At 40.0% G+C, this 19,660-nt stretch overlaps 1 protein-coding gene across 15 annotated transcripts in view; it reads left to right on the top strand.

Moving 5' to 3' along the window:
* Positions 1 to 3,330: 3,330 nt before the first annotated feature.
* The window catches only part of epb41l2 (erythrocyte membrane protein band 4.1 like 2), a 51,889-nt gene continuing 35,559 nt past the window's right edge, over positions 3,331 to 19,660 (top strand). For 3 of the 15 annotated variants that reach the window (XM_025898720.1, XM_025898717.1, XM_025898716.1), the window contains exon 1: positions 3,338 to 3,540. The gene's annotated coding sequence lies outside the window, so the exon portion shown is untranslated. Of the gene's footprint in view, positions 3,541 to 4,132; positions 4,271 to 18,116; positions 18,350 to 19,660 lie in introns of those variants that run through there. The other 12 variants (XM_025898723.1, XM_025898722.1, XM_005449668.4 and 9 more) reach the window with 8 other exon arrangements.

Genomic DNA, 19,660 nt, shown 5'->3' with positions numbered 1-19,660 from the left:
CAGTAAAAGCATACCTGCATAGAAAAACACACACTGCAGCTCTATCAGTTATGGATTGGCCTACCCAGCACCCGGACATCAGCGTTATTGAAGCAGTCTGAAATCATCTTGATGGTGAACAGAACAAACAGCAGTCAACATCCAAAGAAGAGCTTTGAATTTCCTGTTGAAAACTATTCCATAAAACTACTTAAAGAGATGAGAAAAAAGCTTGTCTAAGACTTCAGGCTGTTATGAAGAATAAAGCTGGTGATACAAAATATGGACTTTGGACATTTCAGGATTGTATAAGCTGTTTTTGATTTGTATACTGTATTTCCATTTATTTTTGCACTTTTCCATAAATTGTAGCAAAATTTCGAGCAAAATATAAAGAAATGAGATGTGGCTCAGGATGTTTTAGCTAGTGTAACCTCATATTAGATCATAATTTAACGTCTTGTATTAAAAAAATCTTGGACTGAATTTCATGGGGGCGGGGGTGGATTAAAAGAAAAATCAAGCTTTTTTGTCTTTACAGTTGTTGCTGATGATAATTACATGGACATCATTAGTCTGAAAGGATGCACCAATCATTAAATAATACTTAGCAAGCTCCCCCCCCCCCAATAAAGATAGGGGGCTGATTTGTTTCTAAAGGTTACAGAGATAAATGTTTCTCAGTTTAGGATTTGAGGATGACAGGCTCATAGCTGACTCGTCCTCAGATGAGGGTACAGACCTGCAGGGCAATAGTTGATCTAGTGGGCAATGTTTTACTATCCAGATGGCTGTGTCAGAGTAATTCTCCTTAGAAGGGCTCGCCACTAATCCTCCAGAGAATCTGCACTGGCTTGATCTCGTGTTTGCATGTGAAACCAAACAGCTAGCCTATTGTAGCTCCCTGGCTGTGAAAATGCTGACGTTCTCATTGTAGACTGTTGTATTGTGGAAATTATAGGACAAGTTATAGGTTTACTGGGAGGACACAGCTATCCACACTGTGAGCCTTTCTCATGAGCAGAAAGCAAAGAGTCCACAGCTTTGTTGGGTGCTCACCATACACTGAGAGGTTTCTGTAGGACAGAACAGGAAGGGATGAGATAATCAACAGAAGAGAGAGTGCTAGGAGAGAGAGAGAGATACAGGCACCATAGATTGAGTCAGGCTGATTAGGTGCAGATTCAAGTCATAAGATTGTCTTAATCTCAATGCTGGATCTATTTCTGCAACATGGGACCTTTGACAATCAGGTACACTTTTCAAGCTTTTAATATGGCTTTAGGCTGTTTACTGTAGTTTTTCTTATTGTGATCTTAGTCTTAATGGTGAGCCACACAAATTTAAATGTCTTAGAAGCAAGAAAAACTTTGACATTAAACTACACAGAGGCAAAAACAGCCTTTTAGTAGTCTGTTACAGGGTCGTGAAATAAAAAAGGCTGAAGACTTTAGGCACAAATGAAGGTGACGTTAACAGAGTGTGAGTAATTGTTGCGTTGTCGATGCTGTGAGGGGTTGGGCTGTGTATTGTCTTTTTTCCCCATGGCTGGTCTGGATGACTCATAGGTGCAAAGGAATCAGCTGTGTCACCTTCATGATGAGCAGACTCAATGAAACAGGGTTGTGTAAAAACCTAGTTTACCTATGCATATAAAAGCATGAGCTCATTTCCTTTACTTTTTTTTTAAGTGCATCCATGTGCAGATGTAGTGGATGTAGGTCATACAATAAACATGTGGCTATGATGTGAAATAATGCATGGGCTTTAAAGCAGTTTCTGATGCACTGAACTTCTCTGTGTTTCATCGTGCATGCTCCTCTGGACTGCTTTGCTGCTGGATCAATGCTGCTTTGCTAATGGTGAGTCCACTGAAGCACACACTCCACCCGCCTCTTAGTTACCTAACTGGGAAATCCAGTCACCTTTTCCCGTTGAGACAGTTTTTGTCACACTATTTTCACCAGTTACTAATATTTCACTCATTCAGCTTTATCTTTTAGTTGTTTACAATCTGCTATAAATTACTGCTGCCTTTCTGTGTACTCCTCTTTTTGTAGATGTCAAATCTGCATGCTGCCTTACTCTATAAGCCAATTACTTGAGCTTTGTTAATCTGGGTGTGCACATTGGTGTTTATTTACGGTTGTGTTTAGCAGCAGCCGTGCTTCATGTTATGCAATGACACCTCCCCCCCATGATTTGGGAATAAACTGCTTATGAAAGTGAAATGGAAGCTAAAAACTAATGCGCTTGATGTCACTTCTGTAGGATGGGTTAGAAATCATGAGGAACTACAATTAGAAAAAAATTAAGCAAACCCCAAGGCTAAGCATGTTAATAATAAATGCATAAATTAAAAATATAGTCTGTATAAATAGTTTGCCACAGAAAAACATGTCTTGACCAACTCACATGCAAGATTTTAGAAACAATATTGAACCTGTATTGCATCATCTTATTCTTTTGGCTGCTCCCTTCAGGGGTTGCCAAAGTGGATAGTCTCCCTCCATCATACCCTCTCTCTAGCATCCTCTTCTGTCACACTAACCCTCTGCATGTCCTCCATCACTACTTCTATGAACCTACTCTGAGGTCTTCTTCTTTTTCTCCTGCCCGACAGCTCCATCTTCAATATGTTTTGTCCAACAAGGTCTCACTATTCCTTTGTAAACTTTCTCTTTTACTCTTGCTGCTATCCTTTTGTCATAAATCACGCCTGAGACTGATCTCCACCCACTCCACTCTCTTTCTCCCCTCTCATGCACTGTCTTGTTGCTTTGCATGGTAGACGGTCTTTAAACTCATCTGCCTTCACTACCACTACTACTTGCATCTGCAGGTTTTTCCTGTGTCCTTGAGGTGTGACTACTCATATGTGCTCCACATGTAGTTAAGTCAAAAATATGCATTACCTAACTTTAAGATAAGATAAGATAACCTTTATTAGTCCCACGCGTGGGAAAGGTCATTTTCCTGTTACTTTATGCCATTTGGCAAAAAACAAATTGTATTTTCAACTCGAATAAATTAAACCACAATAACAAAAACAGTTAAAAATTATTGGCTGACCAAATATTTATTTAAATTTTATTCAGTGTTTAAAACTGATTTATTTTCACATATTAAGCTAAAATTCTTCAATGTCAAGTCTTGCTTAAATAAAATTAAACCAGCCCCAAAAAAGAAGTAAAAAACATCATTAACATTTGCGTCCTCGAGAGGGCGCTACTCCGCTACATTAGCACTACCATATCTGCACTGAACGTCCCACTGACGCTAAAAGACAATACGTGCGACCAATCACATATCAAGCTCTAATACAGTAATGGCTGTAAGCCAATGGGAGCTAGCGAAAAGATGTTTTTCACTGTATGGGGCGGGCCTTGGTGGATGATGGATACGTCTGCTTTGCGCCCTAGCCAAATCTTCGGTGTGGACTGTAGTTGAGATTTTTGGAGGCTGAGGTAGTGGGACGTTCGCTATTTTTTGGAGGAGAACGGAGCGCGAGTCCACATTTGGAAAAGTCTCCTCATACGCATCGCTGGAAATTAACAACAGGTAACGAATAATTTGGCCTCCTTTAAATCACGTGATTTCTACATCAGCTACTGCAGATGGTTCATTGCGTTTTGGGGGTATTTTGTACGTAATATATTGGTAGCGTACTTAACCTGCGCAAGTACGTATTGTAACCAGACGTAATTGTTCTAACGAGGCAGCGCAAACACCGCGTTTGTTACTGAAAGGTGTTATTTAGAGTTCTGGTCATACCTTCGCTGTAAGGCGCTTCATGGCGCCTATCTCCTTCCATATTATCCCTGTTATCACCTAAGCTACCTTCATGCCCCTTGCTCCTCGCGCGCGGATGTGTTTAGGTAGTTAGCATCAAAGATTTTGTGAAGCAGGTAAAAACCTGCCTAGCTCACATTGATTAAAAAGTCATTTTCTAAATGAATAGACCGAGTTTCCTTACTCGTGGTAGTTACATTGGGTTTCAGTTAGGTGAATGCTACCGCTGAGGTAACGGTAAGTTCACATTAACGGCTGGTTCGTCTAAATGGCCTGCATTTGTATAGCGCTTTACTCAGTCCCTAAGGACCCCAAAGCGCTTTACACTACATTCAGTCATTCACCCATTCACACACACATTCACACACTAAACACGCCATGGTAATCGTTGACTATTCAAACATCCGGCTCCGTTTTTGCGGGACAATGCGTGTAGCTCCTTCCTGCCGCTAAGTTAACAAGTAGTATACGGAGATTTAAAAGCACCACGTTGTTCAGAGTGAGTATGCAATTAAATTCTTTTTCAATTTTTTCTCCAGTCATTTGGCTGTGCTGACATGTGCTTTTAAACCCGTTTTCAAATAACTGATATTTGTTTGATATAGTTTCATGTTCGTGACTGGTTCACAAAGCTGTCTGGGAAACGCAGTCCACGTTGTTTGTTTACTGCATTTCAAAGATAGGTTTTTAACCAGGTGTTTAAAAAAATAAGGCCCGGGGCCAGAATCGGCGCGGCAACGACTCCAAGCCGGTCCTTTGGACATCTTTGGAAAATGTGTAGGTGGGGATAAATTTTGAACTTCATTAGGATAAATACCCCCCTAGTGGTCATTTACACAACTCTAAAGTACTTAAGTAAAAGATAAACAAACACAAAAATTCCTGTTTTTTCACAATCCACTGTGGAATTTTTTTTTTCAAATTATACAATTTTTTAAAATTAATTACAGGACAGTCTGGGCATTGAGTTACCAGTTAACTTTTTGTGCAGTTTTACATATTTATTTCTTACAGTTTAAACCCAAAGAGATGTGCTGGAAGACTTCTTTCATTTACTACATGTAGAAAAACTGAGAGGTACTGTTGAAATTCCACTTAAAAAATATTTTCAATAATCTTATATGGCCCAGTTAATATCAAAGTGGGCTGTATGTTGCACATGATGTAAAATGAGCTTGACATATCTAGTTTAGGCTATGTTGGCTTGACAAAATACAATTGTTGCTCTCATGACCAGGATATTAAAGAGGAAGTGCTATTGGTGTAGTAACATAAATCTGTCTACATGCAGAACAATACTTGTGTTTCTTATTTGCTTTCTAGACAGTGCCGTAGAATCTGTGCTTTGACATGTGGGAAGGACGCAGCTACTTTACAGACAAATGCAGGCAGACTGGACAGAGCCGAGATTGTGCTGACTTGTAAAAACTCGGTGGCAACTAGCAAACGTATCTGTTCATGTCTGTGTGTTCAGTGCCACTGTTAACATTAATGAAGTATGCTGCTTTTCTAGAAGTTATTCTTTAAATGTCTCCTTGTAATTATCAAACACATCCAATATAAACACGGCTATCTGTGGTTGATGTTTAGAAGTACCACAACTTTGAGCAATACACACCAACTAATATTAGGACATCTAGCCATGTACTTGGTACCTAAGTGTCACTCTTAAATCTAATCATACGCCATAGTATGTGATGTCAGGTACCCATGACTTTAATCAGCACCACTCCGCTTGTGGTGTTCTGTTCTCTATGTGAAAGGAAGTTAGGTCAGATAGTAATGAAGGACATCAGGACAGAGATGAAGTCATGGACAGTAGATAGTCCCAGGCTGTGCCCCTAATGCATACACTGGGATCAAAGGCCTAACTATTGTTGTTTCTAAAGGTTAATCAGTTTATTTCCCAGGCTGCAACAGTTGTTGTACTTCCATGTAGCTGTGAAGTCTTTTTCATTCAGTGCAAAGATTTTTTTGTAGGCTAGAGAAGACTTTGAGGACTTAAGAGCACAGCAGGCCAATTCTGCCCTTTCATAAATATTAGTGTGGTGACATACCACTTTAGATTCTCAATAGATTCAGGCCTGCCTAGTTGTAGCTGTGATCTTCAGACTAAACAGATGGATGCAGTGTCATCGTACTCACAAGCTAACAAGCTAGCTAACATAATGGTGGAGATGGGAAGCTGTTGATGTGATTCTTATTTCTCAGTGTGGTGTAGGCCATAGTAAGTGTAGTCACTAATAACCCTGCTCGAGAGGTAGGTACATTCAAAACAACCAACCACTAACTTTTTTATGTGGGTCTCTCAAACATCACTTGTTAATTTATGGTAATATTTTGACACCCACCAAAGACATTTTGACCTTCCGCAAAATGAAATTTACCAGAATGGAGATAAAAAAAATATTTGACCAGTTTATTTTAAATTGAACAAAGCTTAAAATGCATTTTCGTTTATCAGATGTTTCTATAACTACTGATATGCAGATCAATCATTCTTTGTGCCTGTTTTGAGCCCCCCAAAAAACCCTTATGCAGGGCATTATGAGGATCTTTTAATTTCATTTATTTATATTATTTACATACACTTTAACATATTGATACATAGCCATGTGGGTTGCGTGCAGAACAACCAGCATATCTGGATTTTCTTCTGTTATTTAAAAAAAAACAAAAAACCCCTATGTGTGGACTCTGATGATGCCGCACCTTATTTGACTTGGCATGGGTGTTTATTCTAATATCATGAACAGAACGTAGATTTTCCAGTAATGTTGTTTCCGCTGCTATGTATCTCTGTTTGCAAACAAAGAGCTTGTTCAGTCCTCATGCACACAGCTACTGTACATTAACAAAAAGAGTTTTTGGAGCTACCTATCAGCCGAAGATTTTCTTATGAGACAGCTGTGTTCTTAGAATTAAATGCAGTTTCTGAGCTTCTGTTCTCATATTAACAAGGGACACCTATACAATTTAATCCAACCCAGTACAACATCAAAAAAGCGACTGAGGAAATAAAATATTATTGTATTTGGTGATGCATGTTGTTTTGCTTTGCAGGTGTTTAGGTTATTGTTGTGTAGCAGCACAGGTTGCGCACTTAGAGGCAAGTATAACACTTCAGTATTTAAAGCTTTCATGATTAGCAGCCACAAAGCCACATTTTAATGGGAATGTGCAGTGGAACATATTTTAGTCCACATTCAGTATAAATTTTGGTGTAGGCAGGAAGGACAATGTTTTGTAAGCTGTAAAGGGAAGCCCAGAGGCAAGCGTGTCTGTTTCTGGGGTGTGTTTTTTCCTGTCAGGCTCCTCGCTGCGTGTATAGTTTTATCTATAATCATCAGTGCCATGTTCATTGTCAGGCTCTCAGGATGTGCAGAACAGTGGCAGCTCTGTCAAACCCACTAATGAGAAGCCTTAATTGGTTGTTCTGGTGGGAGAATCTGCTCATTAGATCTAGCTGGAACTTAACTCTGAGCTTGCTGGAGTGCAGAGTGCAGAAACCTTGCATTTCCTTTGGGTTTTGTTTTCGATTGTGTTTTTTTAGCTGCTTCCGCAGCCCTGTGAATATCTGTATTGTGCATTCTGTGTCAGTTTACACCCCTAAAATCTATTTAACTGACCCACATTGACATCACTTAGTACTAGCCCACTTCAGTTGCGTTAGATCTGGTAGCAAATATAATAAAATGTACAGATTATCTATCCCCTACTGTTATCAGTTGCTTGCTAGCACCTTTCTCTAATAAGCAATCTTACTCTTCTTCTTAGGATGGGTGTACACAAGACTCGGGGAAGTAATCACTCTATAGATAGTCACTACAATAAACTATAGTACACCACTGTGTATGAGGGCAAGTTGAAAGGCGAAATGAAGGAACACTGACACATGTAGTGAGGAAGTAAGAGTCAGACACAAGAGAAGAAAGAGAGTGAGAGTGCCAGAGAGAGTGAAAGATATTGCTTAACCATTCGTAAAGGCTATGGGAACATCCATGCGTGTGTGTTTGTGTGCGTATGTGTGTTTTCATCCTGACCCTGTGGGTTCAACGGGAGCAGAACTCGTCACATCAACTCAGATGCACACAGATAATCCTGCTGTCCTCCATCAGTTTGAATGAGTTGTGCCGTGTTGTTTTTATAAAGTAGCATATGGGGGGGCATTCACATATCCAGGTGACTGCAATTTTCTTATCCATTTTCCAGTGAATGAAAGTAGTTACTATAACCACAAAACACACTCTGAGGCTTTCATCTTCTCCATGAGTGTAATGACATTTGGCGCAGTCACAACAGTTATTAAGGTGAACATATTGTACAGTGTGGCAGTCAGCCTCCACAGGCAGGTATTATCCTCTGTAGCTTTCACAGCCAGCAGGCACCACAGGACTCCGATTCACGCAGAGAAGATCACAGAGGCACGGATGAATGGAAACTGTAATGCAGTGTTCAGCTTATTACCGCCACGGAGACGGTGAGTAGAGCAGTGTGCGGAAGGGGAATGAGGGATGGAGAAGTAAAGGGCGTGTTTGAAGGAGAGGACAAAAAGGAAGAGGGGAGGTGAAGTAGTTTTTCTGAGGTTCAGCCACATAAATGTCAAAAACGTCACATTTTCTTTTCTTAAATGCAAGCGTCCCTTGTAGTAGAATAGGACGCCCTTGTGTTGAAGGGCAACATTTTACATCAGAGAAGAAAAAAGAAAGGGCAAACTGCCTTCCCTGGCAAGTGTCAAGCTCTGAAAGAAATGATAAAATAAAAACAGAAAGAGAGCGTGGGCCTGTGGATCTGGCCCAGAGCCAGACATAGTTAAAAAGAGATTAATCAGCAGAGGGTCACATTCTCAGAGAGAGGCTGAACAGACCAGAGGCAGTGGCTTCATCTTTTGAACGCCACAGCTTGGGTCACAAAACAAGACAGTCTTGGCACTGAGAGTATCTGCTAGAAAAGACTGGTAATATTATGTTCTTGATGGTGATATCATATCTTGCGGCATATCGTCAGGATTGCTTCCTGAAACTTGACAGTTGAGACTTAAAGGTTTTTTCAGGTTAATCTTCTCAGGGATCACTTCCATCATCTATAGTTAGGTACTCTAAAAATCTATTCAATGAAAAAGTATAAAAGGCAAGCAAAGTAGCATAATGCATGATGACCTAGGGCCGTGTAAATAATCTAAACATGGATTAAAGAGTACTGTTATATTAATCATCAAATGTTCATTTGTTTATTTCTGTGAGTGCAGCCGCACTAACTTGTTCTCATTAGCAGCCACTGACATGCTCTGGAGTTTGTAAAACATTTTGGAAAGAGTGTAGTGAACCCAGTGACTGTGAATTTGTGAGAGTGGGAAACTAACAGAAAGTAGGGTCAGTAGTCTTTCTCATTAGCCAGAAGTATTTGTGACAGAGAGCGGTAGTAAGGAGCTCAGAAACTGGCAACGAACAAAAGTCAAACATAATACCCAGTGAGGACATAAATATTCAGGTAATGAGACTTCTAAAGTCTTAATCAAAGTTATTGATACTTTGCTGTTTAAATTGCATCTGCCATTTTTCTTTCGTGATCTTGATAATCAAGACTTAAATTGATGGATGTACATGGTGAGGACTAGTTGACAATGTCTGTGTGCGTCTTTGTAATGTCAGCATCTACCTTTTCTGCTAGCTATGTGCCTGCAGTCAAGTTTCTTTATACAACTTCACTAACTTCACTAGCAAGTATCTTTGCTCTCATTAGTGATGTACCTGCCATATTTGCCATGTATGAAAGAGTCTTGTTTTAGTTGCCAGCCTTGACTCTAGTTGCCCCCACCCTATATGTTTAAAAGTGAAATATTACTGGGTCCAGTCCAATCTAGTAATACAGCATAGTATATTTATACATGAACAGTATATTTATACATGAACCTGACACATTCAGATGTTGTTAATGTGGGATCTGTGGTCCCACGCTGGTGTACATTTGTGTAGGTCTTTGGCTATGTAAAACTGAAGGACTATGGATATCCAGTCATGTGTGGTGGGAATGCTGATTGGTTGAAAAGTTTGTTTGAACAGGAAAGAACGATGGTGGAGTTCACCACATAGAAGGGGGCGGGGACAACATGAGAAGCACAGACAGTTGTTTTTACCATTTGAGTTTGCATCACGACAAAGAAGTTCATTGACTTTTATGGCTTCTTTGTTCTGTTTGGCAGGGGCTTCACCATCACTGTAGAAAATATGAATGACCTCATAGGTTACCAAAAGTGAAGCCAAAACATGTCAACTGCCCCTGGTTGTTTGGCTATAGTATCGGTCATGACCCCTGACCCCTACATGTTAGCTAGCAGGTCCCGCAATTGTGTGGTTTCACTATTGTACAGTGGGAGGAAGTGGAGCCTGGTTGTCAATCATCTATACAGTCAGTGGGGCTAAGTTAAAGGACCAATAACAGTGCAAACACATGTTTAGAGTGTTTAGAATATCCCACTGTACTGGATGTTTTACACGGTTTGACACCGTCCCCCTGGTGACAGTACACTACTACAACATACAGATGATGGTCCACAAAGGAGGCTTAATGGAAAAGAGTGCATGTCTGAAAGTGGCGTCAGAAATTCATAAATACATGTTGTTTCAAACTTCGTTGCACTTGCTTTTCTGCTAGCTACCTGCCTGCAGTGAAGTTTCTTTATACGAGACACTATCCATAAATTCTTGAAGACAGCTTACTTCTGTAGTCCTCAAATCTGAAGCATGTAAATCCTAATGGAGTTTTAATCTTTAAATCTTCTTTAAAATGACATATTGCCCACTTTTCATAGTCTTGGGCATAAGTGTTTTTTTTTTTGTTTTTTTTAAGCCCATAATGTGACCTTCTCATAAAGAAAGAAACAGAGGTCCTTTTTGACATGTAGCCTTTGTGTCATACTGTACTAGCAGCGACTGCCAAAATATTATTGCAAGGGAAACAAAACATCTGTATGACATAACACAGACACGCATGAATGTACGGATGTTTTGCTCTCAGTCATTTCCTGTTTGTTTTTTTGTTTTTTTTGTAATTTTTTTTTTAGATTTGTGGTAGATTTCTGATGAAAGTAGGATATGGTAGCCAAAAATGCAAATTAAAAGATAGAGGTATGGGAGATCGGTTGGGGGGGGTGGGGGAGTCAGGAAGAGAGTTACTTCCTGTTTCCTGGTTGGAGGTCAGAGGTCACTGATCTGAGATTTAGCTGATATAAGATGACTAAATAATCTGCGGGTTTATGTCATTTGCTTGCACATTAAGAGATGGTCACATAAAGATGTATGAATATGTGTCTTCACTTTAAAGGCAATACGGCCTTGCAGTAATTGAGAAAATGGCACAATGTTCTGAAATTGAGGACATCTTGCAGTGTTCACAAAAGGGATGGCTAATTTTAGATTTCAGGGTTAAGGTTAGTAGTTACGAAATGAATGGCAGGGAGCTGTGATGGTGGTGTGTGCTCATGTTGCAGTGGTCTGAATGCTCACTGTAGCATGAATGGAGAACATGCTGATTACTCCTGATGAGGGCTGCTGATTACTTTACTTGTCGGTCATTCTGTGGATAATTTCCTTTCCTAATGAACACAATAGTCTTTTTAGTCTATAAGTGATCATAAAATACAAGAAAACCTCTCATCACAGTCCAAAAACTGCTTATTTTATCTGAGGAACTCACTTAAACTTTGCTCTTATTAGTGTGTGAAGAATAAAAATCAGCAAACATATGTAAACAGTATGTGTGCCAAACAGACTAAATGGTTGAGGCATGGCATGTTTTGACAGTTTTCTGACAGACTGCAAGGCTTTTAGAGTCTTTCTAATCAATACTTGATGAACCGCGCATCCTCTTTAGGCTCTGGCAGAGGACTAGGATGGGTTTCGCTCTGTCTAAATCAGCTTGCCACACAAGGCGACCGTAACAAAGAGCCTTGATGACCATGAAGTCATTTGTTTTGCCAGAGCACCTGTTGTCACCACCCTCTATGGGATATACATTGCCATAGCAACACCACACCCACTGCTTGTTGAGCCGCACAGTTTCACTGTGGGTTTCGCTGTCTTCATCTTTCACTCATTCTTTATCACCTTCCAGCTAATGCCTACCTTTTTCCTCTCTCCCTTTCCGTCTTTTTCTCCCACCTCCCCCCCTCTCTTACACACACACACAGTAAATTGTATCTCCTCTCATGTGCACTTGTGTGACCCACCCATACTTTCTCTCTTTGTCTCTCATTCACACAGACTGGGCACTTGCGCCTGACTGCTTTAATCGCTGAATAGGGGAGTTTAGCATTTCACAATAGCAGTTATGAGCTGACCCATTATTCTCACCCCCACACAGAAAGAGAGGCTCAACCCTGGAAGAGTAGATGCATGAAAAATACCATATAATATGATTAATTTATTGCATCGTTAGTATGTGCTATGGCATTATTGCATCATTGTTGATATGTCATGATAATAAAGCGATATATGAGATAATATTTTCATTAGTTAGTAGTTAAATAATGCCAAAAATGACAGCACAAAAGCCTGATATTCACAGGCTGCAGTTTCTAAATTGCTTAGGCTATGCTGCTTCAACCCCTGTATAGTAAAAGCATATTCCTGGTGTTTCTAAGCCTTGTATAAAGAAAAATATAATTTATACGTATGTAAATGAAACCCTAAACTGAGTATTATTTGCAGGGGAATATAACATAGGATCCATAGACAGAGGTAATGGACTGAGAACTAGCACCTGTTGAAGAATAGAGTTTAGTACATGAGATTTGACAGTAATGACATAGTGACTAAAGTAATGACACAGTATTGGTCACTTAAGAATCACCCAGGAGGTGAACTTTCATTTGTTAAGCTCAAACCAAAAGCAAAAAGGCACCAAGGAACAATTGTGTCAATGCCTGTGTTTATTTCAAGCCAGTGAGGTTGACATCAGGTGTAGTTGAAGAGAAAGAGAGTTGGATGAAGGGATGAATGGATAGACTGACAGACCGGCAGGGAGACTGACAGACACACAAACATAAACAGGGATTATCCTCTGTGTAATCCCCAGTTTGAGGGTCAGAGTGCAGTGTACAGAAACAGGCATGTTCTGAATTTTCACACCAGCAGTATGTGTGTACATCTGTGTGAGGGTGTGTCAGAGCGCAGTAGTCATCATACACTCAAAGCTTGTGTGTCTATTAGAGATACTGAGAGTATGTTTTTACATATGTGTGAGAATCTGCTTCGTGTGTTTGTGTATGCATGTGTCACTGGATGGCAGATGGACAAATCATGCAAGAGAACGGCAGAGATTAGGATTGTGTATCTGTTTGGTTATTTCAAAACAGGGCTCTGTAACTATCAGCTGTTCGGCTGTGGCGGAATAGTTTGGAAAGCTTTTAGCTTGTTTGGATGACCCAGAGTGATCTGCAACTTTTTAATTCAATAGGCTCAGCTGCATGCAGGCCTGCTGATTTCCAGCACTTTGTGTTTTGGACTCCATTGGACTCTGTCAGAAACAACCTTCGCTGCTCAGCTGAAACGCTTGAAAACATTTCTCAGTGCACAGCATGACAAGGGAGTGAACCACTCATTGACTCAAACAATGCAGCATTGACGTGAAGGTAGTCATTTTGCATGCATGTAAACAGTAGGTTTTACATGTAGATAACACCTCTGAAGAGTTTTTAGGTTTTGGAGCAGCATTATGGCTAGAAAAACCCAGCTCAGCATTTGAATGATTGTTCTGATATTTTGTGTTGCTATTCATGGTTCCAGCGTGAAGTATCCCACCTACTAACAGGCCATCAACAGGCCAAATTTAAAAATTATTCACTGAATTATCTCTACTTAATTATCTTATCAGGCAGCTAGATTATTGTTAGAAATAAAATAATATTAGGTTTTATGTTGTGATGACAATACACAAGTCTTTTTAGTCATTATTTTTTTTAAATTAAGAGCACATTTGCAGTACTGTGTAATCTGTGTGTAAATATAGATTGAAAATTGGCTTGTGAATGTTCTTCCATGTGCTAATAATGCTTATGCTAGTTAGCCACCTGAAGCTGTTAGTGGTTAATTGCTAATGCATGCTAGTGTGAAAAAAGTTGTAAAGATTCTTCAGGGTTAGTGTTAGGTGAATCACCTGGGAGGTATGATTGGTGATTATCCCTAATTATGAAAAAAAAAAAAAAAACTAAACAAAGAAAATTGTATTCTTTTAATTAAAGTGTAAAGTGAAACTGTTGTCCCAGAAAGTTTCAAATTTGAAGAACTGTTAAACCAGTGGTGGCATAAAAAGAAATGTCTTGATAATTTCAAGATTTCGAATGTGTAAATATATACACTTGGCCTCTACATTAGGTACATGTGTATATCTAATCAGCCAATCACATCGAAGCAACTCAATGCATTTAGGCATGTGACATGATCAAGATAACCTGCTGAAGTTTTATATATTTTATCCAGTAGGTCCCGGGGCTACGCCAGGGTCTCCTCCTGGTAGGATATCCCCGGTTGGAACATCTTACCCAGCAGGCGACAGCCTTAGCCATCTCTTTTGATGTGGAGGAATAGCGTCTGAACCCCTCCCAATGACTAATCTCCTCACCCTATCACTAAGGCAGAGCCCAAACACCTTTCGTTATGCAGAGAGCTGCTTAACATTTAGGACACAGTAATTTACCGGCATTGGGCATCAAATAAAAGTTTAACAATTAACAAACAACTAGTATGTCTGGTACCAACCGTAGTGACAACCTTGACATTAGTCGGCTAGTCGCCTAATCCCTAAAAGTGGCACCTAAATATGTCAAAAAGCTTTTAAATAAGATCTAAACATACACGGTGCACTCACCATACTTTAATATATGTTGTTGCTCTCATAAAAGCTCCTCTTTGGTATCATTTGCAGTCTTTCTGAGTTCAAATAGAAATAAGAAGAATGTTTTTGCCCCTTTCGCCTGGCAGCTGTGACTATCATTCAGCTGGTACGCATGAAATGGACATTGTTGTATTCAAGAATTCAGTGTGAGAACAAATCAAGAAACGGGCCCTTTGTTCATCCAGCACTACAGCAGCTGATAAGGGGAAAGCTGGAGGGTTGTCCTCTGTGCTGTGACAAAGTCCTCTGCAGTAGAAAAAAACCTTTGACGGTCAATAGATGCTGCAGACATCAAGGTAGTATTTAGCTAGCTAGTTTTGGCTAAATGAGGAATCTGACTATCACTGACCTTCCACTATATGAGCGTATTTGAGTCCGCTGCCTAATAATGCTGCACCCCTGCTTCCACCTCTAGAGACCAGAGTTTTGAAGGTACTTTCTGTGCTGCAGAAAATAAGTTTTCAAACACTTTAGGGATTTGTGCTCTTATGGGTGAAGGATCACCACTCTGGCAGCTATTTTTGATTTCAGCTTTTAGGGTTTGTTTAATTCTGTTCAACAGGAATAAAACTAAAACTTTTTGTCATCTTAGTGACATAAAGTTTATGGTTCTCAGGACCTCAAAACTAAACAGCTGTGAATATTATTTTCATTTTAAATTAAGTTTAGATTGATACCTTGATGAAACAGTAGGTCTCAGGGCAGTTATCCAGAATATTCAGTCAGAATGTTGAAGGTCCTGCCAGGAGTGTTCCAGTAATCCAAAAAAAAGGATTAATAGGTATGAGTGTCTTTTTTTCTTTTCTTTTTAAAAAAATACATAACTTTGTAACTTCCTGACATTCACTGAAATGAGTGAAACTAATGCTAATGATGCTATCAGGGCCTAGAAATGAGTTTGTGGAAAAACATTATTATTATTATTGTTGTTATTATTAGTGCCATATAGGGATTTTAACCTGCAGGGGTAGAAGTTGGCTGCTGGTACTCCCTTTGCTAGCATTAGCCGAGTTCTACCCTTTTAATTTTTACTTTTACTTTTTAAATTTAAGTTAGAGTCAGATTGATAGTGAAATTGTGAGCAAAGACATCCCGATGTTCTATGTTCCCTATGTTACATACTTGCTGGATGACCCAATGACATTTGCTACCACTGGAGGGATGTGTATATCAGCAAATTGATCTAGGCTACGTCCACATGTACTCGAGTATTTTTGAAAACGCAGATTTTTCTGTGCGTTTGCACCTTTCGTCCACACGTAAACGGCGTTTTCGGTCACTGAAAACGGAGATTTTTAAAAACTCCTGCCAGGGTGGAGATTTTCTAAAACTCAGTTTTTGCGTTTACGTGTGGACGAGGAAAACGGAGAAAACGCAGCGTCAAAGGTGTGCGCCTTTGTTGATGTCACACCGTGCGCCAGGTTATTGTTTCGGTGAAATGAATTTCTACAATGGCGGACTTAGACAAAATACCGTTACTGTTAATTTTACTCTCTGCAGTGTTTAAATGCTTACATATACACAGTTACTGTCCCTCCACACATAGGACTCAGTTCTGCTTCTATGCGCCATCTTTGTTTACTCTTTCCCACCCAGGCTTCTAGACTTCTGATTGGCCAACATTTCTACACGGTTAGGAATATATCGTCACCTGCTGCTTTGGCATGTTCCTAGCAGCGTTTTCCTTCGTTTTTGGCTTTCACGTGTGGATGGGATTATTTATTTTATTTTTTTTTTAAACCAAAACGGAAAATACCCGTGTACGTGTGAACGTAACCCTAAAGTGAAGGCTTGCTCTCTTTACTCATAGCTTTTTAGAAGCGTCATGCACAGAGCTTCGTTCGCATTGGCTGACTAAACCCGAAACACTTGCAACCATTTTACTCACTACATTTTTGTGTACTGCTTGCCATCTTTCGTAGGTCACTGAGCTCACTTGAATGTTCATTTTTGTACCATGCACTACAATATATGACCTCAGTTTCATGGTGGTATTAAAAATTATACCATCATAATTTTTAAAGGCTGTAATTCAGTAATATTGCCTGACCCTACAAGTACAGTAATCACATGAAGAGGTGAAAAAGTCTTAAGTCAGTGTGTCGGTGTATCTGTTGCAAGTTGCAGTCTTCCTCATCTTTCAGAATCTGCTGAATCTGAGTCACTCTGCTTCATAGATGAATGCTTTGTGTGTTTCAGTGGCAGTATCATTGGAGGGTTGCTGTTGGTTCAGTGATAGTGGGAGTAGGGGGAGAAAAGTAGCTGTTGCGGTTGTTGTAGGTCCAGCATGAAATATCAGCTGCTAGTCTGATGTGCTATGAAACAGGTTTAGACACGGTCATAATCTCTATTGTCACGTAAGCTCCGTCCACTAATCTGTATTTTTGCTGTGGTAATCTCTTGTCTCCATGGGGATTTATTGTTGTAGAGCATGAATGCGGTTTCCATGGAAACCAGTTCGTCCCCTTTATTCTTTCAATTATGGCCCATAGAATCAGGAAGTGGGGTATGTTTTTATATTAGATTGAGGCTTGTCATATCTACTTTAGCAGATGAAAGTTAACAGAAATGCGTAGGCACTAGGTCGATGCTCTCTTTTCTCTCTTGTACAGTTTAGTACCCACGCCTGTTTCAGCCTGTTGTAAATTTTTATCTCTTGGCCACAGTCCAGGCCAGGAAGTTGTCGTTACTATGATGACAACCCTAAAACCCAGTCAGACAGCAATAAAGTTGTAAGTGGAGAAGAATGTGTGTGTGTGTGTGTGTGTGTGTGTGTGTGTGTGTGAGAGAGAGACTCATGTGACAGCAGTCTAGTGTTTAAAAAGTGAGAACACCAACTCCCTACATGTACGCATGGGTAATTTGGTAGAAGCAGGTAACGTAGGAGCATTTTCCTTGGAGATGTCGCCAGCATTAACTACTTTTTTTCCCTTCTTCTTTGTGTTGTATATAAAATGAAGCTGGAAGGTTTGGCATTCTAAGCACACAAATTAACGGCTTAGTGTTTTAGTGTTTCAACAAAAGATTTTCAATATGAAAGCGAGAGAAACACATTTTTTTCATGGTTTTTAAAATGTCTTTGTTGGAAAGGAAGATGCTTAATTTGCTTTTAGTGATAAACACTGTGAAGGAAGGAAGTGAAAGATTGTGAATTGATTGAAAGTACAACTTTGAATGAGCTTTTAGGCATGGTTTTTATGCCTAAAAGATGTGAACAACAGTGCTGAAGACAACAGTGTTGTGAAAATGCAGTTTTCATGCTAATGTCCATTAGTAATCCAACATAGTAGGCATGTCTGTGAGATTGCTCACTCTCCTCTTTTCCTCCCTCTTTCCTTTTTGGATCCTTCTTCAGCCTATCTCCATTGCTGCTCTTTCCTCACACACTTTTCTTGATCTCCACCCCCTACCTTCCCATGCTCTCTCATTTTCTGCCCTCATTTCTCTGAGCAATCGTCCCGGGGGGAAGCAGAGCTCCGAGGGAAAGAGAGGAGAGGATGTAGGAGAGAAAATGGCAATGACACTTTGTAGGGCAGGCATTTACTAAGAGGTGGGAAGGGAAAGGAAAACGAATAGAAGAACATAGGCAGAAAAAGTAAAAGAAAGTGCAAACAGAGGGTAAACAGGACGTCAGAAGAAGGAAGAGAGTTGCAGGGGGGAAAGAAGGCAACAGAAACAACAGTAGGTAAGGTCATTAGTTCGTCAGTTAATTCAGCCATTCAGTCAACCGTTCATCTGTAAAATAAGAGCTGTAACAAGCTGAGTAAGGATTTTTAATATTGGCAGATTTCTACTGCTTTGATGGTCTTGTGCAGATCAATTAATTGAAGGAAGGTCACATTAAAGAGATGAGGCTGAATAAAATCAGAAAAGCATATTTCTCCCAAGTGTGCAGCTGGCAGTGCTGTGTCTGAGTTTGTGTTTACAATGAATCTGCAGGCTATTTGTGCCTTTTTGACATCTGGGTTATTTGAACACTACTAATTGGCTGTGAAATAGGATGAAATGTACCACAGCACCCAAGCATTTCAGTACATGCCTCTAGACAAATTCTGCATGAAAATGTCCTTGATGGAGCAACAAAACACATCTTCTGATGATTGCTTATACAGGAGTTTATGACTCAGTGTGTTTAACCCACATTTGACCTCGTTTATAAGAAACTTGGTCACAGTTTCCTGCCATAAAGTGTCAAGTGCGTATATATGTCTGTGTGTATATGAAGCGAGATGTCACTGGTGTTTTTATATGGACTGTGGGAAGAGGAGAGAAACAGGAGGAGTGTAGAGGGAGATAATACCAGTGGGTGATTGGGGGTGGGGATCGAAAGGGGCCCCAGGAAGAGAGGAGAGAGATGAGTGCAGAGATTTAGTGAAAAAGAGAAAGAGGCACCCTGGGCTGGAGAGCAGAAGAGAGAGTTGTGAGGGTGAGTTAGATAGTTGTGAGAGAGGTAGAACAAGGTTCCTGGTGTTAAACAGTTGCGGATAAGGAGGGCAAGTTTAAAGCAGGCCTAAGTGGCCATGACGAAGCTCCACTCTGCCAGCTCACACAAACGCACACTTAGAGCTGGCCCATTCAGAAACAATGTTTCAAAGGAGTATGAACTGCAGTTAGTCTATAGTAACAGAGCTGTTGTGATGACTGACATAGTGGAAAAAATAGATCTGTTGCCTCTCAAAATTGGTTTAAAGTCTCTTCGTGTCTGTGTGGTACAGAGTTATTTGGTTGTTTGGTCTGCATTGTACACTGGTCATATTTTTTTTTTTCTTTTCTGCCGTCATAGTTTAGTCTAGTGAGACTGACCACGTTATTTTAAATGACGACCGACTCTAAAATAGCGTTTTCCAGTAGATGCTACTGGTTGCATCTAAAACTACATCCAAATAAATGTTATAAGTAATACGAGTCTTAGAATCCAAGTCTTGTCACTTCAGTCATCTTAGCAAAAAGCCCAGGCAGTTATTTTAGGTTGACAATTTGCTGAATCTCCGGCTCC

The sequence above is a fragment of the Oreochromis niloticus genome, linkage group LG15, assembly GCF_001858045.2.
Source record: "Oreochromis niloticus isolate F11D_XX linkage group LG15, O_niloticus_UMD_NMBU, whole genome shotgun sequence".
Lineage (NCBI taxonomy): Eukaryota > Metazoa > Chordata > Actinopteri > Cichliformes > Cichlidae > Oreochromis > Oreochromis niloticus.
Note: the sequence above shows the minus strand (reverse complement) of the source record. Positions and strands in the feature narration are given on the sequence as shown.